Source organism: Canis lupus, chromosome X, assembly GCF_011100685.1.
Source record: "Canis lupus familiaris isolate Mischka breed German Shepherd chromosome X, alternate assembly UU_Cfam_GSD_1.0, whole genome shotgun sequence".
Classification (NCBI taxonomy): domain Eukaryota; kingdom Metazoa; phylum Chordata; class Mammalia; order Carnivora; family Canidae; genus Canis; species Canis lupus.
The window spans coordinates 27,335,897-27,361,620 of NC_049260.1; the positions used below are offsets into that span (position 1 = coordinate 27,335,897).

The following is a 25,724-nucleotide window of genomic DNA, read 5'->3' on the forward strand; positions in this document are numbered from 1 at the left end:
GAGATCCTCTTTCACCCTCTGCCCCCCACCTCTTAAATAAATAAATAAATAAACAAATAAAATATTTAAAAAATAAGAAAAATAAAAGGTATATGAAACATTTGAATGGAAGAAGTCAGATACACAAGTCTGAAGGAAGAGGATTCAAGCTGGAATGAAAAATGGTGGTTTAAACCATGGAATGGACAAGAATAACCAAAAGAGAGTCTATAGTATGAAAAGTCTGACACAAACATGGAGGAACACCAACATGGAAAGAATATTTACAGGGAGAGATTCCAGCAAAAGGGATCAAGAAGTAGGGATTTCGAAGGCCAAAGTATTACAAAGACAACAAAAAAATGTGTTGTCGCATGAGTTAAATTCTCTAAAGGAGGGTGTTTTCTTCCATAGAATCTGCTACAGAATGCTGAAGTATAATGAGGACTTTAAAAAAAACGTTTTTCACGTTTGGCAGCAAAGGAGCTGCTGTCCGACCTCCTTGAACTGAAATGAAGGAAAGAAGGCAACTAAAATTTACTGAACACTTCTTAGTAAGAAGTGTCTGAAGAAGTATCTTATTAATGAGATCCCAAAGTTGCATTATAACCAAGGGATGGTAGTTACAATGCATACCAATTACCATGTTGTGCAGTGCTGCGATGCTATATTATCAGACAAAACACGATTTGTTTTCTTTTCCCCATACTCATGTAGACACTTTCCTCTCAGAAAGCCAACGTGGTTTTTAGTTAGTACTCCTAAATATGTCTTGCCAAAAAGCAAGGAGATATAAATAATCTAAAGAATATAATTATGTTAATAATTAATGTTCTTTATTGAACACATTAAGGTCCAGGAATTGCCTTATTTCTACCCACACCCCCACATTGTTCTCAGAAGAGAGAGCCAAAGTTCAAGGATTGTAAGTCATATGTCAGAGATCAAACAGGTGAGAAGCTGACTGGGGTAGCTTCTATCCAGTTCTGCTGGCTCTTTCTCCTCACTTAACATCTTATTTCCTTCTTTCCTTAAGCTCAAAAAGTACCAATCTACGGATTTGTACTTTTTTCTAATTTCTGATTAAAACTGACTTGTCTCAGACAAAGTTCTCAGAGAATACTGAATAAATCAATTCAAGAAACAGTTTAAAATGTAATTTACTTAGGTAAAGGTCGCACTTAAAAAAAAAAACAAAGCAAATAATAAACACCATAGACATTGACGTAAACATCTTCTTGCCTCCATTTCTGCTGGGAGGTGCTTGAAACTAGGCAATAAGGAAGACATTTGAATCAGAAATGAGGTAGAGAGACAGAAATAAAATAATCTATAAGATAGCAATCGGTTCCTAGAAGGAAGCCCTAAAAGGACCCAACTCAATATATAGTAACCATGCAAAAAATGGTTTGAATCGAACTCAGGGTAGCATAAGAAGAACTTGGTTAGTACTGACACCCCAAAAACTGAATTCTCTTATTCTAGACAATTTTTTACGGTGAATGAATTTAATTTCTTTTGGTTCTGGCATAGCTTGGATAAATGTTCCTTATAACCATCTGCTTGCCTTCCTCCAATTCTATGCTGCCAAACAAACTTCTGTTCTTTAATTTGTTTTGCTAAGTGAACTTAGTCATGGGGAAAAGGTTAGTCCTTGTGGATGACAGCATACTACTTTTAGGTCAGCTTTGTCCCATTATGAATAACTACATTGACATTATCATCATTGTCCACCAGTTTGGTGGTTGTGGATTAGGTTCAGTTGATGAAACTAATTTCTGCGTCTACAGAGTTAGCAACCAGATCCTGGTCCCAGAGATATAAATGCCATGAGGAAACTACTTGACTACAAATTCAAGTGTCAGAATTTTTTCTAATGCCTAAGAGAAGATGATAGATGCTAAAATGCTAGAGGCTGAAATATATGGTTACAGACTTCAAAATACTGGCAGTTAAAATGCAAAAAAACACAGAGAAAATCAAAGACATAGGATATTAGGGAATCAAACACCTGATGTTGGACTTTGAGAAATGTTTATGGCAAACATCTACCCTCACCTTTTCCCAAAAACTATTACTTTTTGTGTGATCTATGCCTACCAGTCTCATCCAAGCATGGACAGGACTTACTACAATAGCTGTAGCGTTGCTCGGAGGCACACTTGTCCATCCCTCTCCCACCATCTACATATGACTTTGTTACAACATAATCTGTAGAATCTTAAAATAATTTTTTATGTGCCTGCCTCCTCTACTAGATACGGAGCCTGTGAGGGAAATTATTAATTCTAAAAGTATTTATTCAATACATACTATGGACCAGAGACTGTCCTGTGCGATGGGGAGTTAGCAATGTTCAGTGAAATACTCCCACTTATCAGAATCTCACCTCTCAAGGGAGGAGTGATGAAGGAAACTTGACATTGAAGAGGTTTGGCTTGAAACCTGGCACTATATTTTCCTAGCTATATGACCTTGGGAAAGCCAGTCAGCCAAAACTTTGTGTCATCCATCAATAGAGGGTGATACTACTTTACAACATGGTTATAAGATTTGAATGAAATGGCACAGTGCAATCTAATAAAAATAGTAGCTAAGTTTTACTGTGCACTTGTTTTATGGTGGCACTATTGTACTTTAATTGTCACAACAAATCTGCAAGGTAGGTATCATTATGGAGAAGTTGAATGACTTAAATAGTTACAAAGGTAGTAAGAGGAAGAGTCAGAATTCAAACCTAGGTAGTCTAATTGCAAAGCTGCCACTCTACGCTCTGCGCTCCTGTATGTGTTGCTTTATTCTACATCACACAGCCCTTGCCACAGAAAGGGTACCAGTGATCATGAGGACACTAGCAGTTTCCCAGTAGAGAAAACTGAACTCAAATTAACAAAAAACAAAGGGGATGTACTGGTTCACTTCACTGAAAAGTGCAGAGGCAGGCTGCAAATGAAGTTCCATCAAGAATTCTGCTCAGATTCTCTCTGTTCTCTTAGATTCCATCTTGTGTGTCAACCTTATTTCATGTTACCTTCTCTCAGGGTATTGGAATGGCTGTAGAAGCTACAAGAAATACATCTGTATGTAACTTAGTCCAAAGCAAGAGAGAAAGAATTTCTCAGAAGCCTTCACAGTATGTTTCCTCGAGCCTCACTTGTTCTTACTAGGTCACATGCTCATCCTTGAGCCTATTACATAGGATTATATTGACTTGTCCAGACCTGAGCTATATATTTACTGGTAGAGCAATCAGAGTGGATCTTCATAGGAGAGTTATCATCAGAACAATGATCAATATATTCACCAGAGGAATGTCTGCTGAACAATAAATATATTTTTGTTAAATTAGTTAATTAATGTCTCTGTAGCACATTAAGCTGTTCTCACATATTTGTCCATAATATTTTCTGACTGAAGTGAAATTACAAAAGAACAAACACATGGTAAAAGAAGAAACACTTTTTAAACAATTCCAAGTAGTAACACTCACTCCCATAATTGTTCCTGGCATATTTCTCTTTGAAATTCAGTCATCTACATGGAAACAGCAGAAGGGGAGCTCAGGACAATATGCCATTAATATTTCATACACAATCTGTTTAACACTATACAATTCATTTTTATATGAGTCTTATTCATCTCCCCCAAATCAAATATTGTTTCTGACTTCCTTGTTTTTTTTGCCCTTAAAAATTTTTCAGCTACCATCCATTCGCCAAAAATCTTTATACATCCAATATTTCAAACATAAGTTAACACAGAATTATTTTATTACTTGCTAGTAGAAAGAACTGATATATTTGAACATTCTGTTATCAATTTAGCAGAGTTCTATTTTTAATCTCAGTATTATCTGTGTTCAATGCATAATCTCTTACGAGCCACATCCCCTTTAGGGGGAATATACATATGTATATGTATACACACATACATATATTTAATGTTTCTATCTAGTACTGCAGTAGGTTAAGGTAGACTGAGAGATTTTATACAAGTGAAATGAAAATAAACTGATTTAGGATGTATTTTATTCTTATTTCAAATAATACTTCCCAAGTGCTATGGTTTCAGACCTATGCTGAATATTTCACACATAATGGCTTGCAACTGACACTCTCATTTTAAGAGGATTTTGCTGCTATTTAGTCACTAAATATTTTCAATGTTCTTCATACATTCATTCTGGAATGTACATGCTAAATATTTGTTAAGCATGTAAAATTAAAGTAGATTTAAAAAAAACTAGTAACAGAGGGGTGCCTGGATGGCTTGGTGGTTGAGCTTCTGCCTTCGGCTCAGGTGGTGATCCTGGAGTCCTGGGATTCAGTCCCACATCAAGCTCCACGTGGGGAGCCTGCTTCTCCCTCTGCCTATATCTCTGCTTTCTCTCCGTGTATCTCATGAACAAATAAGTAAAATCTTAAAAAAATTAGTAACAGAATTTGGGAAATAAGTATGTGGAAAATACCTAAATAAACTACTTTAGTGCTATTGTCTCTGAGGTAGCCCATTTTAGGCCCCCTAGCACAGAAAAGCTCAACATTGTTATTTTGGGAAAAGTTTAGACCCTGAGAGAGGAGGGGCCATTGCCCGTTGGCCACATGACTTAAAGGCCCCAGTTCTGACCACTCTCTGGACAAGAGGAGTTTGTAGGTCAAAGCCAACATGCCCACCAAGAGCTTATATTTCCATGTTCTGGGCACTCAGGATCCCTCAATTCCCTAGCCAACTGGCTCCAGGTCAGCTTCTAGGTATGGCCAAGGGGCAAGTCTCTGCCTGGAGTTAGCGGACAGGGCTTGAACATTTGGGCATGGTTTGGGGTGGCCACATCTTTGTGCACAAGTTTCCTCACAGTGCAGGATGGGGTGAAGGAGGTGGGTAAGAAAAGGCAGTGAGTCCCTGTAAAATGCTTGGAGTCAGCTTTTCTCAAGTTGCCTCATTCCAGCAGAGAACTTCAAGGATTCTGAAAATTGTAAATTGAATCTATACTTCCAGGTCATCATGATGGTTATGTTTGTCAAGTAAGAGAGATATGATGCATTTTATTTAACAGTTTGTTGACTTGACTTAGACCTTATAAATATTAAACAGATGGTATGCAAGTTGCCATTTGTACTCTTACCCCAGGTCCCACAAAAATTATAGGGCAGTTCTGATTTCATGTGACTACTTAGAAGACTCACTAATATAGAAAGAATATCAAAAGACATCAGTTCTTTCACTTCCTGGACTGTTTGTTTGGGAGGTGAGGAAGTCCTTTAAACAAATAAGGCATAGCTTTTACAGTTGGGAGACTCTCAAGGCACTAAAATTTTCTTGGGGGAGGGAAACTAGACAAATAGGAGCCATAAGCAAAGCCACAAACACATTCAAAAGCATTTCCCTGATATACATTCCTATTGTGTGAATCTCTGGGGATCCATTTGCTTCTTTATCTGTGGCTCTATAATTAAGATTCTCTGAGCTCAATAATTAAATCGATAGTTCATTAGCATTTTAGAAAGAAAAAAAGCTCTAAACAACAAATATAGCTTTTTAAAAGGAGAGGTAGGATTTGTTAATTTGGTCACATTTTCTAAATGAATTATTTTAAATGCAATTGAATAGCTTTAAATCCTGTAAATATAAATTTGATGAGACTCTTTAAACATTGAGTCTCATCATAAATTATCTACTAGTTTATGTTTTCTGACAAATTAAAAATATGTTATTTTATCTAAAATTTATAATTTTGAGGCCAAAAATATAGACTAAATTCTTTGTGTTCCTGAGATTATTTGTCCTATGGAAAATGTATATGCTGAAAGTAGCCATTAAAATAATTATGGTTCTAAATCTGCTAACCATATTTAACATGGTAAGATCTAATACAGTTTTATGGTGTCAAAAATAGCATATTTTAAAGAAGATTTAAAGTGGAAATTTAATACATGGAAATAAACACTGAAATAAATTGAATCATGAATTTCACACTTATTTTTGCTTTTTTAACACAAAATCCAGACTAAGTTCTCAAAATATAAATGTTCTGGTAAGGAAAGATATGTATGCTATTTTTCTCAAATTAATTTTCATGGAAAAAAGCCATGAAAATAGGACATAAAAATAAACTTAACATTTTAAAGACTAAAAATTAATTCTCCTCTTAAGGAACTGTAACAGAGAAAAAAACATGATTTTTTTGCTTTATAAAGGTAAAAGTAATTTATTTTCTACTTACTTTTCTTTTTTTAATAATAATTTTTTTATTGGTGTTCAATTTGCCAACATACAGAATAACACCCAGTGCTCATCCCATCAAGTGCCCCCCTCAGTGCCCATCACCCATTCACCCCCACCCCCCGCCCTCCTCCCCTTCCAACAAATATTTACTGATGTGTGCCTATATGCCAGACACTGTGTTAGAACTGGGTACACAAATGAATGGGATATTATTGCTACCCATAACCCACTTAATCTTAGAAGAGTTAGTAGGTACTTCATCTGAAGACTAAAGCTATAATTTTAAGCTTGCTTATAATATCTTAAACAAAAATCCAAGATATAGTTTGTTTCCCAGAAGAGGAAAAAAGTATCTTTCTATTCAACTGATTCTAAGGAACATTTGGTTTAAAAATTTAAAAAAATGATTTGAAGCAGGAAAAGGGAAATGTAAAGTGGTGTGAACATCCGTCAATTCAGACACTAGTAAAGACACATGAACACATCTTATTTAATTGTCCTAGTTTGTTAAAACTCTTTGAAAAAATAATCAAACACTTGCTATATGTCAGATATGGTGTGAGGTTCTGGACATTAATGTGTGATGTGACTGACATAGTTCTCACTCTTTCATGACTTACATTCCAGTAGGCTGTTGTATGACACTGAGGTTAAGATCTGTGATGATGGAAGTACAGGCTTCCAAAGAATACAAAGAAATACACCTAATCAGAGGTGAGGGTCAGGTAGTGGGATGATAAGGCCAGTAAAGATTTCTTGCCAGAAAGAATATTTAACTAAGTCTTGAAGAATATGTACAAACTAATGAAGGAAAGCAGATCTGAGAGAAGTGGATAATGGTAATGGTGAGGGCCACTGTGAATGAGTTTCGGTCCCCATGAAAAAAAAATGTGAAACGTTGGGATCATTGGCCCTGGAAGTTTGTGTAGACATTCTTCCTTTTATAAACCTCACTAGTTTTTAGGGCCACCAGAAAAAGTGACAAAAGAGACTGGATAAGGAATCATTTTGGAGGCTAAAAGGACTTGAGTCTTTCTTTCTTTTTTTATTTAAATATTTTACTTATTTTTTAATAATAAATTTATTTTTTATTGGTGTTCAATTTGCCAACATACAGAATAACACCCAGTGCTCATCCCGTCAAGTGCCAACCTTAGTGCCTGCCACCCAGTCACCCCCACCACCCGCCCACCTCCCCTTCCACCACCCCTAGTTCGTTTCCCAGAGTTAGAAGTCTTCCATGTTCTGTCTCCCTTTATGATATTTCCCACTTATTTTTCCTCCTTTCCCCTTTATTCTCTTTCACTATTATTTATATTCCCCAAATGAATGAGACCATATAATGTTTGTCCTTCTCCGATTGACTCATTTCACTCAGCATAATACCCTCCAGTTCCATCCACGTCGAAGCAAATGGTGAGTATTTGTCGTTTCTAATGGCTGAGTAATATTTTACTTATTTATTCATGAGAGACACACAAAGAGAGTTAGAGACACAGGCAGAGGGAGAAGCAGGCTCCCTGCAGGGAGCCCAATGTGGGACTCAATCCGGGAACTCTAGGATCACAACCTGAGCCAAAGGGAGACGCTCAACCAGTGAGTCACCCGGGTGCCCCAGGATTTGAGTCTTTCTAGGAGGGTAAGGGGAAGGGGTGTAATGGCAGAAGTTATGGTGAAGTGTTATGGGGGAGAGGACAACTAAGGAAGTAAGTTGTGGCTAATAAACCACATCTCAATGTTGTTACTTTACCTATGGAAGAACAAAGGAGGACTACTAAAGGCTTTTAGGCAGAAAATGAGCATATTTGGAGTTTTGTTTTAGAAAAATTACTTTAGGTTTTGTGTAGGAATGGACTGGAGAACAACAAGGGTGGAATTCCAGAATCTAGGAAAGAAATGATGTTTTAAAATCTAAGCAAGAGATTGGGATCATCTGACTTGGGGTATTGGGTTTAGGGATGGAGAAAATAAGACATTCTAGAGAGAATATTTAAAAAGCCCATAATCAATAAAATTTAGTGACTAATTGGATTAATAGATGGTATCCAGGCTTCTTCTTTGTTCAACTAAGTAGATGATGACCATATTTAATAAGTGAAGAAACCAGAGAGAAGACACAGGATTTATATAGGAAGCAATGAGCTCAGATTTGAATATTTTATGCTTAAGTATCTGTGGGAAATCCAAATAGAGAAATCCAGTAGACTTCTATTTATTCTTATAGAGTACTCTGGAAAAGTATCTGGGCTGGAGTTAACAGCTGAAGGGTCATCAATGTAAGAATGGTAATTACATTCACAGATGAGATTATCCAGAAAAAGAACTTCAAGGAAGCAAAAAAGAGGTCCCAGAACAAAACGATGAAAAACATTGCTACTTAAACAAAGGGCAGAAGAGGGACTCACAAAGAAGATGACAGCATGAAGTCCTATAAGTGAGAAATAAAATGTTTTAAGCATAACAGAGTTGAGAATGGTCCCTAATGAGATGAAGTAAGAGAAAGGCGGCAAAGGACCCAACAAATTTAGCAAGAGAAAGACCATCAATGTCCTTGGTGAGAGCACCTCTCCTGAAGTTTCACTGGTAGAAGTCAACGTGCAGTGTGTTAAAAGCATTGCAGGGAGCATGAAGTGGCGAGAGCAAATGTAGATACATTTTTCAAGAGATTTATCTGTAAAGGAGAGTCAAAATGGAAATAAGTAGTGGAGGACATAGAATTGAAGAGTTGTTTGAATGATGGAAAGGACTAGAGAATGTGTAAATGCTCATAGAAATATGTGATCTCTTTTCAAAGCGCTGATGGAATGCCATTACATGGAGGAAATGCATATATCACATGTCTTCGTGAGCCAGCAATGTGGTGACAGTATATTCCCACAGAACATATTCACTGAAGTGTTAACATAAAATATTTTACAAATTAATTACCATCTCTAAAATTACATTTGTAAAACTGGTATGCTTTACTAAATCTCCATAGGAAAGAGAGATAGAGACAGAGCGTTTATTTGTATAAATGTTGAGAGTAATAAATCGAGGAATAATTATATCTAATGATAGATTCTTGAAGCTCTTATTATCAAAGATATAATGCACTAACGAAAATAATTTTCAGTTAGAGCCCCCTTCCATTGATTCAAACAAATGACACCGACAGTGTTAACAGTGCATAAATAATGCCAAGCTTTGAGGAATATCAATTTCTGGAAATGCTTCATCTTATTGGTATCGTTAGATTTTTTCCATAGAAAATTTCACTAGACACCTCTCTTTGTAAGTATCCATAATACCCTTAATAGTGCCATACACACAGTCAGTATATAGCAAATTAAGGAGTACCTATACTAGATCCTATTTTTTATTCATTTTGCTTCAATGATGTTATTCTTGAGTCTTCGGTTTTCTAGAAATCCTTTGTTTTTGGCTTATGTTTATATGTGGAATAAAATATCATTTATTTTAAATTACTAAAATTTCACAAAAATATAATTATTTCAATTTTTCTTTGGCAGGCATTTTCTAACTGTATTTCTCAGGCTACAGTTTTAGTTTGGCAACACATACCCAAATCAAAGTAGAACTGAGAGTAATATGATGGAGCACATGGTCATTTGTTCAATTACTTGTTCATTCAACAAATATCTTCTTAGTAGCTAGGATATGTGCCAGGGTCTACACTGGATATGAAAGATACAAAGAGGAATACGTGATAAATAACCACTGCCCTTTAGGGATAGTCTAAGAAAGAATTCAGACAGAAATAAAGCATTATATAATAATATTATAAAACTCAACAGGGTCATGAGTGTACATCTACTAATTACCTGGATTGGCTGGCATAGACTTCTTAAGGCCATGATGTTGGACTAGGGAGGTCATACATCTGTGTTTGTCTGGGACAGTTCGGATTTATATATGCCTGTTGTCCTAGTATCTTTCTTATCCCTATCATTCTCCAAATAAATTAATTAATAAAGATCCTGTAAAATTAAGTCAAAGTGTATTAGGAAAACATAGCAGTTTGGGTGTGGGAAATGGTATCTTAATGCAAAGAACAAAGGAAACACCAGCGTGGGGTATTAGAGAAACTCTAGCAGCTCAGCATGGGTTGGATGAAGAACGCTTCTGAGTAGCATGGTTATCAGGGACAAAACCAGTTAGAGGGGTGGACAGGGCTCCAAGTGTCAGGGCTCTTGTTGGTCAGGATAAAGCATCCAAACTATTTGGAAAGCAAAACGGTGCCCTTGGAGGATTCTTGAATTTTGATCTAGATAATACACTACGAGAACAATGCCAAAGAGAAAAATCAAATTAAATCATTAAATATCTATTCTGTCCAGTATTTGGAATACTTACTGCAAGTCAAACTCATTGTGGCCATTGCATAGTGGCCATTGCACAGGATGACTAGAATCAAAACAAAATTTTAGGTATCTATAGAAAGCCTCTGCGCCTATAGGGTTTACAATCTCCCTGTAACCATGTCACCTGGATGGTTTACATTGAACATTATAATCAGAAAAGGAGACAGTACAGAGAACTCCTGAATGGAGGAAATAAGTTAAATGTGATAGGCACAGGTGCATGTGTATGTGTGTGCGTATGCGTATTGTGTGTGCATGTGCTTGTATGTGTGTGTGTTTTACATAAGTTAATGATCCTCTCCGAGTCTCATATTTCTCAGCTGAAAATGAGAGCCACAGAGTCTTCCTAGCAGGGTGACTAAGAGCAATCCAGGAGAAAGGAGGGGGGATATTCATTCTAGGTAAAATGAATAAGGGAAACAGAAACAGCATATACAGTGCAAGCAAAGTATATAATAGACCTTCAAGAAGTGAGAGTTACTATGGCCATTGTTGCTATAATGCATGTTAAGTCTACCTTCTGCCCTTCTATTTCTCTTGAAAGCGATGCTCCTTTGCTTTTTTGTAAGAAATTCTGGAGTAGGAATCCAGAAACAAGTAGTGAATGAAAATCTGATATGTGCAAAATATTAAGATATTTCCAAATCCCTATCAATAGCATGTGTTAAAGTTTTCGAAGCTGTTTCACAATCTTATCTCATTAGACCCTCTTAGTAGTCTTAGAAGAAGTTTGGGAAGGTACACACCCCCATTTTATAGGTGAAGACACAAAGACACACGAAAGTCAATTTCTTGCTTCAAAGCGCACAGCTGGTAATTAGCAAAGCTTGAGCTAAAAAAAATATCCTGGTTCTAAGTTTTTTCCACTTTCTAAAGTGCCACTGTATTCATGAAACAAGTCAAACCCATGACACTGTCATGAAGATAAACTCAACAACAGATCTCTGTGTCCTAAGATCTCATTCTGTCAACTCGTGGGTACCCCAAGTCCAAGAATCTAGAGCATCTGTCTATAAGAAGGATATCTATAAGTAGAAAAGGAATGCCATGAATCTAGATATGGGTTAGCAGGATCTAAATAAAGATTTGGCAGATCACAACTCATATTCAAATATGTAAAAGAAAGAAATGATTACCTTTTACCTATAGTGAGCATCTCAAAGCATTCATGTACCTGATCAGTAAAGATATTTTAGGCATGCACCCTATATAAATATGTGTGCACCGACATATGTAATTTTAAATTACAGTCATAGAATTTAGGCACATAGATAAAATTCATGTAGTATGTATATAATAAAATAATGCTCAAAATAGTAATTTTTAAAGAATACAATAAGTAAACAAATTAAAATATAATTTCTTTCTCACAACCCAATTGTTGAGCACATAACCTTCTGGGACATATATGCCCTACTTTTATGGTAACTAATCTAGAGAATCAACTCTGAGTTCATTGGAATGACATAGTCTTCCATAACCTGGGACCCGTGTGTGTGTGTGTGTGTGTGTGTGTGTGTGTACAAGCATGAATGTGCATGTGTGTATGGCATGTATGTCTCCCCCTCCCACCAGATTGTAATCCCATGGGGGAACCAACAATGCTTTATTTTTCTTTTCTATCTCTCTCCACTCCTTGTTCCTTGAGATACTTCTCTAGTGGGATCACTAGACCTTTTGCTTAAAAGGGGTGTTTGCTCTGTGAAGAAGGAATTCATTTCATTAAAATTTGGGCCTTTGGTTGTTTAGATAATGCCTCAGTTTAAGTGAAAGTCCGAGAAATATTTTTAAAAAAGATTTTAAGAATGAGTTTTCCCCATGATAGTAAAGATAAGAACTCTGTCGGAAAGGAAGGAAAAAGAGAATAGGGGAGGATGCAAGAAAATTAAATGCCAGTGGGTTTCTGAGGAGAGGTCCTTACACGGCAGTGTTTCATGAGAAGGAATAGCAAAGAACCCTCACCAAATCTCTTGAGGCCCTTGAGTTCAGCCAGACAGCGGTCAGAATTTTCCTGTCCCTGAAAAGAGTGTGGGAGTTGGCAGACAAAGAGAGCCAGTCATGAGCCACTTAGTGAAAAGGAGCATGGACCATGTGGCCTTGAAGTAGACTGGGAAGTGGACACATCAGCAGATGCCCAGGAGTAGACTTCCAGACCCAAGGTACAGATGAGGTCATGCATCTAGCAGACAACAGTGTATACAGACATATCCTCTGAAGACTACACATGCTTCATGGATGAACATGGCTATTGGCACTGGAAGGAGAGAAGGAGGAAATGTCCTAAACTTAAACTGATATAGAAAACTGGGGATGGACATGGTTAAGTTTTCAATACTCAAGAAAAAAGGGGTACGATCCATCTGTTCAAAAGAATGACTAAGAGGAGATTAAGCTTGCATTCCCTGGAAGCATTTCCCCCAAATTAGAGTGTAAGCCAGTCCTTTTGAGCTTTAAAACTAGCATAATCTTCTCTTCCTTGCTGACATATGTTCTATTGAACATCTTTTCTCAAAATAGACCAGTTTCGCCCACGTTGAAAATCTGTCAAGGCAAGTCTTTCCCCTTTTCCTAGTGATCTCCACAGTATTGGAAGGGATGCCCTGGCAGTCATGGACCTCCCCACTTACTGCCAGGTGGTGCAGATTCAAATGGGCCCAGAGCCCATGAGGCATCTGTGGCTTAAAACCTAAGTGACATCAGCCACATGGTTCCCCAAGTCCTTGAAGAACAACTCTCTGCCTTCTCCTGAGTTAATGTTGGGCTAATTGGCATACAGTACTGTTGTTTCTCTTCTAGCTATGTATTCAAATTTTTGAGGTTTTTATCTTTGATATTTTTGGCATTTTCTTGTTTTTCCTCCTGTCCTGTACATCACTATAAGTGCAGGACATTCTCCACACATTAATGCACTTTATCTGTCCTTGAGCATCATCTCTATTGTCAAATGATAGGCACCATATGCATCTACTAGGTTTATCATTGTCTCATCATTTACATGCTTTATATCTGTCTTTATTATGATAGGTCTCTAGTTTCTAAAAATCTCAAATTTGTACTATTTTTACTCTAGATACAGTTAAGTTAATAATCTTGATAAAATACTTTATAACTAAGAATGAGCACATTGGTTCACATTATAAAGCAGTGCCCAACTGCTAACATCATCTCTGTGGTTGGCAGTGGTGGTAATAGGAGAATGTCAAAAAGCCTATTGTTGGAGCCAGTCTTATTTTTACCTAGGGAAAAAAACCCACAGTAAATTAAATCTTTTTTTTTTTAAATTTATTTATTTATGATAGTCACAGAGAGAGAGAGAGGCAGAGACACAGGCAGAGGGAGAAGCAGGCTCCATGCACCGGGAGCCCGACGTGGGATTCGATCCCGGGTCTCCAGGATCGCGCCCTGGGCCAAAGGCAGGCGCCAAACCGCTGCACCACCCAGGGATCCCAACCCACAGTAAATTAATAATAATAATAGTATGGGGCTGTTATTTGTTGGGTTTTTGCTATATGTCCAGCATTGTGCTAAGTGCTTGCATCCATTATCTTGATTGATCCTTGTAATAATTTTGTGGCAAGGATATTAACATTCCCTTTTTGAAAATTAAGAAATGGAGTCATAGAGAACCAAAGTAATTGGCAAAATGTCACAATGATAGTAGGTATTGGAACCAGGAATTAGAAACCCACTCTATCTCAATGTCCATGCTCTTAATTGCTGCACACCACTTATTTTAACAAGTTCTAATTAAAGATTTAATTATCTCACAGCATAAAAACAATTCCACTAGTGGTTTATTGGTATAGGGCATATTGTTTAATTCATAAGAAATTGTTTAATTATTTGTAAAGAATTCTGTATATCTATAATATCTAATACCTACATAGGTCAATGGTTATAATATAGAATGCATGCTAATTATATATAATTATAAAATTAAGTATAAACTATAATAGTCCTCATAACAAAAATTACATAATATATAATTAGCATGTATTATATTTACAAGCATTGTATTAAAAAGAGAGAATGAGAATATGCACGTTATTTTTGATAGATTATCATTTTCACTAAAACCAACTATATAATCTCAATATTAACTGAAATATGTGACATTTAAGAAGTTTAAATATTTTAGAGGTTGCCTATGGCTATACAAGTACATAAATTGATACAGCACAGTCTTTTAAACATAAAATGAAAGTAAATGGTCTCAATTAGATTACTACATTTTCCCCATAGATGTGTCATAGTACATTCTAGAGGAAAAAGAAATTTCTCATATGAAGACTAGAATGGGTATATTTAACATGCAGATATTGTTTGTTGAAATGCCCTTAGAGATGAAAATGACAGGTAATATATTTCTTAGTACATTTATTCATGTGTTTATTTTTGCAAGAGATAGACATAACTGTCAGCCTCTGGATACAGCTCAGTGGATATTGACTTTTGCTAACGCAAAATGGTTTCCATATGTTCAATAAAAAATCATTATGAGAAAATTTGCTGAACCTTTACACAAACTAACCATGCAATGCCCCATTCTAAAAGATCCCTAGAAGGTGAATGAAATATCTGCATATTTCCTTTTGAAATGAACAAATGCAAAAGCATTTTATTTTAGTTGGTTTAACATATAATCGTTTCTGTTCTATAAATTATTCTAATAGAAAAATTGTTTATGAAGACATTTACTGGTTGTCAGACATTGCACTAAGTGAGCTATATACAGTGAACTATCTAATCATCAAAATAATTTGATGATTATCAGGACGGATTATTTCTCCATTTTAGAGGAAAAAAATTGAGGTTTAAATACATTAATTATCCCTAAGTCATACTGATGGTGATATAATAATCCAGGATTTTTACCTAGGCAGTGTGTTCAAAGCCCATGTATTTTAATAACTATATCAGATTCCTATATTTACTACCACTGGTATGTATTTTGAAAGAGATTAATCTTTTCTAGAAAAAAATTGCTTTATAGTCTCATTGTTCTAATACAAATGTTAACAACTTACAGCAAAAGTGTTAAGAAAGTTACTGGGTAATAATCTGACATTCTCATAGGTAGAGAATTTTAGCAGACTGGGTGAGTAAATTTCCTATGAAATATCTACATTAAAGTCCTCACTAAGCAATATATTATGTAACTTTGCGAATTTGGAGAGAATATTGACCAGCTTCAGGAAACAAATATTAAGAATCTAAAGGGGCACCTGGATCGCTCAGTAGGTTAAGCATCCGACTCTTGATTTTGGCTCAGGTTATTATTTCAGGGTGGGGAGATTAGGTTTTGTGTCGAGGGCTCTGCACTAGGTGTGGAGCTTGCTCAAGATTCTCTCTCTCCCTCCCCCTCTGCCCCTCCTTCCTGTTCTCTTTAAAAAAGAAACAAAGAAAGAAAGAAGAAAGAAAGGAAAGAAAGAAAGGAAAGAAAGAAAGAAAAGAAAGAAAGAAAGAAAGAAAGAGAAAGAAAGAAAGAAAGAAAGAAAGAAAGAAAGAAAGAAGAAGAAGAAAGGAAGGAAGGAAGGAAGGAAGGAAGGAAGGAAGGAAGGAAGGAAGGAAAGAAGGAGAAAGAGAATCTGAAAATGATCAAAAGGGCAATTTTCTTAATATTGAGGGATATAATTCCAAAGTTGTATAAGGGTAAGGTCAACACTCAGGTGGCTACTATGCAATATAATCAGAAAATGGCGGTCCTGAGAAGTTTAAACGGAGCCTTTTCCTTTCAATAGGAGATGGCTGAGGACCAAGATGTTTCATGACTTGCCTGAAGACACAGAGCAAGTTAGCAAGCAGCCTACCCAAAACAAACAAACAAACAAAAAACACCAAAAACTAAAAAGTCTTAGATTTCCTTTACTATTATTATTGTTCCTGTTATTACTATCTCTATTATTTCAATACTAATATACCATCCATTGGCTATAAAGTAGAAATGGTATTCTTTAATCTTCCTCTGTTCATGTGGATACCTGGGTGGCTCAGTGGTTTAATGCCTGCCTGTGGCCCAGGGCGTGATCCTGGAGTCCCGGGATCAAGTCCCACATTGGGCTCTATGCATGGAGCCTGCTTCTCTCTCAGTCTCTCTCTGTCTCTCATGAATAAGTAAAATCTTGAAAAAAATAATCTTCTTGTGTTCATATTTAATAAGCAAAGTATAAATGATATGAAAATGCCATGACTTGGACAGGATGTTTGAATGTAGGCATGTTGATATGTAATTGGAAATGGGCCTACTCACCCCACCTAGCTTTGCTATTCTCATTTTGTTAACAGTTTTTATTCCAACTGCACCTACTCTGTGTTTTCTTCTCATGTTAAAAAAGAGAAATGATCTTTGCTTTTAAAATTCAAATTACAGCCCTGTAAGCCCTTTGACATAAAAGTTCAATATAAATTTAAAAGGAACAAAGAAAATAAGACTACACGTTAGAAAATGATACGATGGAGAACCTGGTGCTAAGCCATTTTTAGATGACCTGCTTCTGGATTGGGGTTTTGCAGCAAGCAGAACAGCTCCCTCTCTGCCATCTATTGAAAGTCAGCCTTTGACACAAAGGTTTGAAAAAAAATCATAAATAACAAATAAAACAAATAGTATAAAAACAAAAGAAGAAAAATGATATAATCTTTCATCCTTAGTTATCAGAGTGATATATATAAAGATTTTAAAGACTTTCTAAAATTATCTATAAACTATAACCTCTGGTTAATCTTACAGGAGTGATAAACTTATTGGCAACTGACTAAACACTTGGATGAAACGAGTGACAATTAATTCCTGTTATTCACTTATTCATTCATTCATAGCTCCTCACAAATCTATGTATCTCAACCTGTCTCTGTTCATGCTGCAGCAGAGGTGAGCGAAATAAATGGAAGCTGCCCACAAACAGTGAAAGCTGTATACTCTAGGGTGGATAATGAAAGGCCTGTGGGTCATTTCTCCCCCTAATGACAGAATAATTTACCTAAATGAGAATTAAGTGAATAGAATCTTTTCCTGATAAATGGCAGCATACCTAGGAGAACATTTACCTACATTTATGCCTTGGAAACCAGCATCAGATATGATGTTAGTTGGCCACTTAGGACTAATATAATGGAATGGGTAGAAAGTGATGTCTTCTCTGTCACTTTAACCCTTGACATCACTAAAAGAGCATGGATTTCATTAATGTTCCCACATTTATTACTCTTCCCCTCACTCAGAAAGTAAAACATTGATAAGTCTCATTTTGGAGAGTTTTGTTTCATTTTGTTTTGTTCTTTTTTTGCATTAAAAGTTTAATAATATTTTATCAAGTTTACTAATCCTAATGAAGAAATGGCAGATATAATTTCATCCTGTCTTTTTGACCCTTAAATTTTAAATCTATCTTTCTAAAAAACAAAGGAGAAGAATAAGAAAAAAAGCTGGTAAGTTCAAAATGGTGTTAATAAGACAGGCAAGAAAGGTAGATTTAATGGCAGCAGTTACTCTTTTAAATAACGTTTAGATAAAGAAGAAAAATTATGTTTGTTGTATTCAGTATCTTTCCCTATGGAAGAAGAACCTTTTCTCTTCCTTGGTTTGTAAGTCATACTCTCTGCCACATTACCTGTGGGAAATTGACTTGAACAGATGTTTTGGTTTCATATTAAATTTACAAATTATTTTGCATAATTCCCTAGTGCCCATCTACTGCAATTATCATAATAACTCCAATCTTTGTTTTTTACATACTAAAAAAAACCCCACAAGATAGTGCTTGCTTAATCAATAGCTGATACACTGAAATGCTTAGAGTTCATATATTTGTAAGACCACAGAAATTATCAAACATAAAACTTCTAGTAATAACAATCTTAATTATCATATTATTGGAACTGAGACTTTTGAGGCTTTATATGTCAAAAAATGAGAGAAATAATTGACCTTATGCTTCAGTAAATATTCTGTCCTAAATATTCTTTCTTTCTAATATTGCTAATTCTTCTACTACTAACATTTACTATGATTTGTTGAATGGTAATCTATATAGATAGATGGGTTGATACATGGATGCATGCATAGATAGATGATAGGTAGATCAGATAGATTTTTACCTTGAGTACAATAAATTCTTTCCTTACCCTAAAAAACACCTTGAAAGATAGATTTATATCTTATTATCAAAGATAAGAAGAATTAGGCTTAGAAATGACATGTGATTGAATTTAAAGTATATAGGTGTATAAGTATTGAGACATTCCTAAAATATTTACAGATATTGGAAATAGTCTAGCAAACATTATCTGAATAAAAATAAATGTATTTCATTTGGAATGTGCTTTAGTTTTGTGGTATTTTGTGGCCATTCTGTTCTTTGTCCGTTGCCTGTGGTTAGTGAATATAGATTGCTCACCAATGGGCACTTCAATCCACTATCTCTGGAGGACAGACATGAGGTAGTCACCAAGACCTTACATTAGGCAGTTCTGCAGACCTTTAAAATGGAAGTTTAAAGATTATGCTCTTCCATGGAATGTAACAGTAAGAAACTGGAAGGCCAAGGGCTAATTTTACAAATAGTTTTATATATCTGTGGTGAAGACTGAGTCTGCGATTTGCTCATTTACATTCTGGTATTTAATCAGTTTATAGAAAAGTAAAATGGAAGAATATATTGAAATTTAATTAATGAGCACTGGGTGTTATTCTGCATGTTGGTAAATTGAACACCAATAAAAATAAATTTATTAAAAAAAAAGAAATTTAATTACTGGTATTCTCACACATTTGGTGGTTGTATTAAAACAAATACATTGAATTGAGTGGTCCCGACTCCTAATAACATCTTCAGTTTCTGCTTCATTTATCTTATGAACATGTCTATACATGTAAATAATCATAAAAACAATAATGAATAAGTCAACATGACTACCATTTATTAAGTGTATGATATAATGCCAGACATCTCATATATATTCCTCACAACAGATCTTGAGAGAGAAGCCATTATGCTCATTATCCAAATGAGGAAGATGGGGTCTAGAAAAATCCAACATGTTGCCCAAGATCACACAGCAAACTAAATACAAGAGCAAATATTTGAACTCTGTCTTTTCATATTTAGGCTTCTGTTGCCATGTATGCTTTTTTTTTTCTCATGACAGATTTTATATGCTATTATAAGGTGCCTTCTCATTTATCATATCATACCAACCAATGCTCAAGTTAGGGCAAGGAGAGCAGCCTCCTTGCTATTCTTGGAACAGTGTATTCCCATCTCAGGGCCTTGGCACTTACTGGTCCCTCACCCCAGTTTGCTTCTTCTAGCTCCTAGCCTGTTTAGTTACTTCATTGTATCTCTCCTTAGATGTCACCCTCTCAGCCTTCTTCCCTGACCACTTCTAACATATCACTTCCCTTCTCCTTCACCTCAATTATTATTATTATTATTAAGATTTTTATTTATTTATTCATGAGAGACATAGAGACACAGGCAGAGGGAGAAGCAGGGTCTTCAGGATCCCGCCCTGGGCTGAAGGCGGTGCTAAACCACTGAGCCACCAGGGCTGCCCACCTCAATTATGTTTAAGGCATTTTTATCTTCTATTTCATCATGTATTTGTTTGATTATTGTTTTCCTCCTCTTTTAAAATGTAAAGTCCATAAGAACGGGGCATTGTTTTGCTCATGGCTGTATACCCAGGACCTACGACAAAATCCAGTACAGAGCTGGCCAACTGAGAACAAAAATGCATGATCATTGAGATTTATCTTAAATATTTGAAATCTTTAGATATCTAACAGTAGTTCTTGAATTTAAGGAAACAACATGGACAGAGGTTGATGGGAGGGGTCTCAGGTAGTATTGTAAAAAAATTTTTTTTGGTGAAATGTAAATATTTTAGAAACAAAAAAATGAGAAACTACCTAAGCTGGATTTTGAGGCTCTGGAAGGACAGAGTGATCAAAAAAAGAAAGAGTTATCTATGAGATACTTGGACACAAAATAACTAAAAAGGGAATGAAAGCACTGGCATTGTTTGGACTACAGAGGTGGAAGAATGGGTTAACTATACCGGAGGAAGACTCAAATTAGGGTGAGGAGAGAAGATGACTGGTGGTGAAGGGATCTCAAAGCTGGATTTAATTGGGACTTAAGGCAAACAGCAAGTATTCACTTTGAATTTTCACAATGGAGAGTACTGACTGACTCTTGCACATATTTTAAAAATTCTTACTCTTTTGGAAAAAATATATAAAGCTTTCAGAACTGTTTTTTTTGTCTATTGTAGACAAAAGGTATAAGTTGGTATGTGTGCACAACCATAACTCCAGAGAAATAGGCATAAAGAAGCGAGTAGGTATAATGTTAGTGCATATATAATTTCCAAATGGAAAAGGGTTGACAGGCTAGACAGGAAAAGGTTTTCTGAATCCCAAGTTGAAACAAAAGACCAGAAGTGATACATGAATTCCTTATCCCTTCAGATTTTCCACTTTCCATAACTGATCCCCCTCCACAAACACACATTTCAAACATATACAGTCCATCAGAGCAGTGGGAACATATACAAGATCCAGAGGTAGAAGTCATGGGTCAAAGTGATCCACAGTTCACGTCACATACCACTAAGAGTTTTCACAGCAATTTACATCTTCTAGCCTAAGGACCCAAAGATGCTGCTTGAACAAACCATAAAATGGAAGGTGTTGATCTTCAGTAATCACTGAGAATTAACTGGGTGAGATTCTGCACTTAGGCAACACTCACATTTTTAGGAAGAAAACATACTTTTCAATAATGCTTGTATTCTTAGTAAAGGATTCCTTACAATATAACCCACCACTAACAAAATGTTACTCAGTCACTCTGAGCTACATTCAGTCCCTTGACATGAATTGGCAATATACCGTATTTCTCTATAAATTATAATCTCCTTCAAATAGTTAATTATTTTCCTAGTTAAGTGTATTTACCCAAATGAGATGCTGCTAGTTTCTTAATAAAAGAAAAGCATTTTTTGTTTTTTAAAAGATTTTATTTATTTATTCACAAGACACACACACAGAGAGAGAGAGAGAGAGAGAGAGAGAGAGAGAGAGAGGCAGAGACATAATGCAGAGGGAGAAGCAGGCTCCATGCACGGAGCCCAACATGGGACTTGATCCTGGGTCTCCAGGATCACACCCTGGGCTGAAGGCGGCGCTAAACCACTGAGCCACTGGGGCTGCCCAAGAAAAGCATTTTTAAAATTAAAATCATTACAATATGAACAAAAAGAAACACACCAAATAGGTGGATGGGGATTAAGGAGGACGCTTGTCATGATGAGCACAGGGAGATGTATGAAGTGTTGAATCACTATATTGTACATCTGAAATTAATATAACACTGTAAGTTAACTAAGTGGAATGAAAATTAAAACTTAAAAAAAGTAAAAACACTTTTTTTAAAAAAAAGAAACCCATCATAGAGAATTATACATTTTAATAAAACAAATGCACAGGTACAGAAATATCTTTAGAATCTTGATTATATTTACCTTTAGCATAATACAAAAAGTGACCAGTCATTTTCAAACTTAACATGACATGTCCATTTTTTCCCCCGCTTAACCCAAATATTCTATGAGTCTAAAACAGGCTTCTAAGGAGTTACTTCAGTGTATAGAAAATTCTATCTTCTCTTTATGTCAAGTGAGTGGAAATCTATTATAATAAGAAAATACAAATTTTACAAACTATAGTGCCTAAATTCCAGAATTACTACACAATTGAAAATAAAATTTAACCGCCACGTTTATCTAAATCATTTATTTAAATCAACGTTACCTGTGCTTAATTTAAAATAATTTTAATAATGTTAGGGGCGCCTGGGTGGCTCAGTCAGTTAAGCATCTGCCTTCAGCTCAAGTCATGATCCCAAGGTCCTGGGATTGAGCTCCGCATGGGGCTCCCTGTTGAGCAGGGAGCTTTTGCCTATCCCTCTGCAGCTTCCGCTGCTTGTGCTCTGTCGCTCTCTTTCTGTCAAATAAATAAAATCTTAAAAAATAATCTATTACTAACAGAGCATCGAATTGGCTGTTGTATTAAAATGTACAGTTAAGCCTACTAAATGTGCAACTCTATTACACATAGGTGAATGTGTCATATAGTAAGAATAGAAATTATTGACTATAAGTACAAATCTTATATTCTATAAGGAATGACTTTTTAAAGAGAGAATCTGTTAGAATCAACAGTATCAAAAATGTTAAGAATAAATTAGATTTTTTAAGCCTGTTGAAAATGCTTCACCACCTAGGATTTTTCAAATTGCTTCTTAAAACCTTTGTGTTCATTAGAAGTACAGATTAGGTGAATTCTCTAAATTAGCTTTAATAAAAACACACTGTTTTTGGTATCCTGGTAAAATAGTGTAATAGAACATACCTAGAGTGTTCTCTTACACATTTTCATGTGTACAATATGAATCATGTGTATAGCTTTTGTCTACATTGCCTTGGACTGCCTTCTTGATTGCACAAGGACTGATAGTTCTTTTCAAATGGAGAAATATTTTTAAAAGTAAAGTGTAGATTAGATGCATTCACACATAATGAAATATCTTAAAGTGGTCATTTACAGTTCTTTCTGTTTATTATCCATCTCTATCATCATGAAGAGATGGAAACTGGAAAATATGTAAGGTGATGAAGAAACAGCTCTATAATTTGTGGACATGTATTCCTAGAGCAAAAATGCCTCTTGGGAGCTTAGATGTAATTTTTATTTCAGTTATATATTTTACACAAGGAAAAAGCATCACAAAAATAGACCTCCTGCTGTATGATTGGAATATAGGTATAATGATATAATTTTATTTTAATGTAGGTTGATTTTTAAGTGAATAATTTTGAAAACCAAAAGAAATGGCCTTTTTGTATGATGTCAAGTAACTGGAGCACTGATTTTCGAGAATAACTATTTTTTTTCTTGGCACATCACAGATACACAGAATGGTTGGAATGAATGAACATATAGGTCAGTTTCTTCCAAACTCTTCAATATTGATATTTAGAATCTACTGACATTTAAATCCTAATTTACAAGTCAACTAGGATAATTAAAATCTATCTAAAATATTTTCACATACTTATTTGCATAATCAAGGGATAGAAACTAGGGGTCTAGTGTCAAGTATCCATAGAGAAGTTCAGAGAGGCAAGTATAAGTATGAATTGTATTGATATCTGACATTTGGGGGAACAGACTGATCTTCCCACGTAAACCAGATATTCTTCTGCCACAGGGGAACTCTAGGTGGAAGGTGCCAGCACCCCTTACTCTTTAAACTGAAGGTTTTTGTATTCACAGGACAAAATATAATGTGGCTGCATGATCATTGTAATGGTATTATGAAGTAACCAAAGTAGACGTTTTGAAATGGTTTGGGAAAGGTAGAAAAAAAAACCTATTCCAAAGGCTTTCAGCCTCAGGAAGCAGTATTTTCTTTTCAGCAAGTGTAGTACAAAAGTATCAAACACAGGATAGGGGACCAGCAAAACAAGCTTTCTTACATAGGTAGCCAGCCAGGCATCTAACTTGAGTAGGTAAATTCCCACAATAACTAATCCTTAGATTCACTTCACTCATGAAAGTTAAACCATGCAAGGATATACTCTTTCTCCTATAGCTCTTAGGTGGATAAACCAAGGCCCATATTTTTTCCTTTCTTTTTATATTGACGTAAAGTTGATACATGTTATAGTAGTTCCAGTTGTACAACATAATGATTCAGCACTTGTATACAGTGTGAAATGATCACCATAATATGTGCAGTCACTATCTGTCACCATACAAAGTTCACAATGACCACTGACTGTAGTACCATGCTGCATACCACATCCCCATGACTTCTTCATTTCACAACTGGAAGTCTATATCTCTGGGGATCCCCTTTACGCATTTCACTCATTCCCTCCAACCTCTTCCCTCTGGCAACCACCACTGTGTTCTCCATATCCATGAGTTTTGTTTCATTTTGTTCATTTGTTTTTATTTTCTAGATTTGACATGTAAGTGAGAACATACATTATTTCTCTTTCTCTGTCTGACTTATTTCACTTAGCATGACTTTCTTATTTTAAAGATTTTTAAAATTTATTTATTCATGAGAGACACAGAGAGGTAGAGGCATGGACAGAGAGAGAAGCAGGCTCCCCATAGGGAGCCTGATGTGGGACTCAATCCCAGGACCCCAGAATCATGACCTGAGCCAAAGGCAGATGCTCAATCACTGAGCCACCTAGGCATCCCTGACTTTCTTATTCTTAAATAGGATCCCTAAACCCAGGGTATGAAATTTAGCTTCTTGATCCTAATTCAACCCCAATAAACAAATGGAACACTTCAAAAACTATAGTTTCTCCTTTGTATCAGCAGCCATCTGCCCAAATCACCTTGCACTCTGTAATACAAAATTTACTAGTGTCTCTGATCCAGACCCCTAGTTATCACTTTTTTGGGGCCATAGTTCCTTCTATTTATCAGCCTATTCTACTGGTCTTCTTATTTAGATATTCAGACTCAAAGAAAAGGGCCCAAGGAAGAATGTCTGTTGTGGTATTATACAGAAATTGTGGCATCAATATGACTTGAATAGCATAAAAAATTCTGCAGCATTATACTACAGTCTAAAGATATTTTCATTTAGCTTTTTATTGGTTTTACCAGGTCATCAAGAAGCCTGCTTGAAATTAAGTGGGAAGGTGGGATCAACAACAATCAAGTTTTATAACATACCATATTGAAATAAATCTAAGGCAGACATTAATTGGGAATGGATGACAGCAGTAGACCGAAGTATCCGCAGTACCTTGAGCAGCAGTGGATAAACTGTAATTGAAATGTGTTCTTTAATTATGCACTGAAGCATGTCTCCACCAACACATTATTGCTGCAGAATAAAAACAAACCCCACGAGGAGGGTTAAAATGCCTCTTTCTGGATGAAACACTTCGGGAAGCCTTAGGCAATGAGTCCTAAATTGTGAGTTCAGCTTCCTAGAGCCTTTACCTCTTCTCCCTTAGCCATCTCCACACCACTACCAGAGGTACCTTCATAAACCATTTTCGGAACTCGCCTAATTGAAAAGAAGAAATGGAGAATCCAACTGCAGGAGGGTATGATAGTTA

General features: G+C 35.8%; 1 protein-coding gene across 1 annotated transcript in view; it reads right to left on the reverse strand.

The window, feature by feature from the left end:
* DMD (dystrophin) overlaps positions 1-25,724 on the reverse strand; it is a 2,084,073-nt gene that overhangs the window by 879,919 nt on the left and 1,178,430 nt on the right.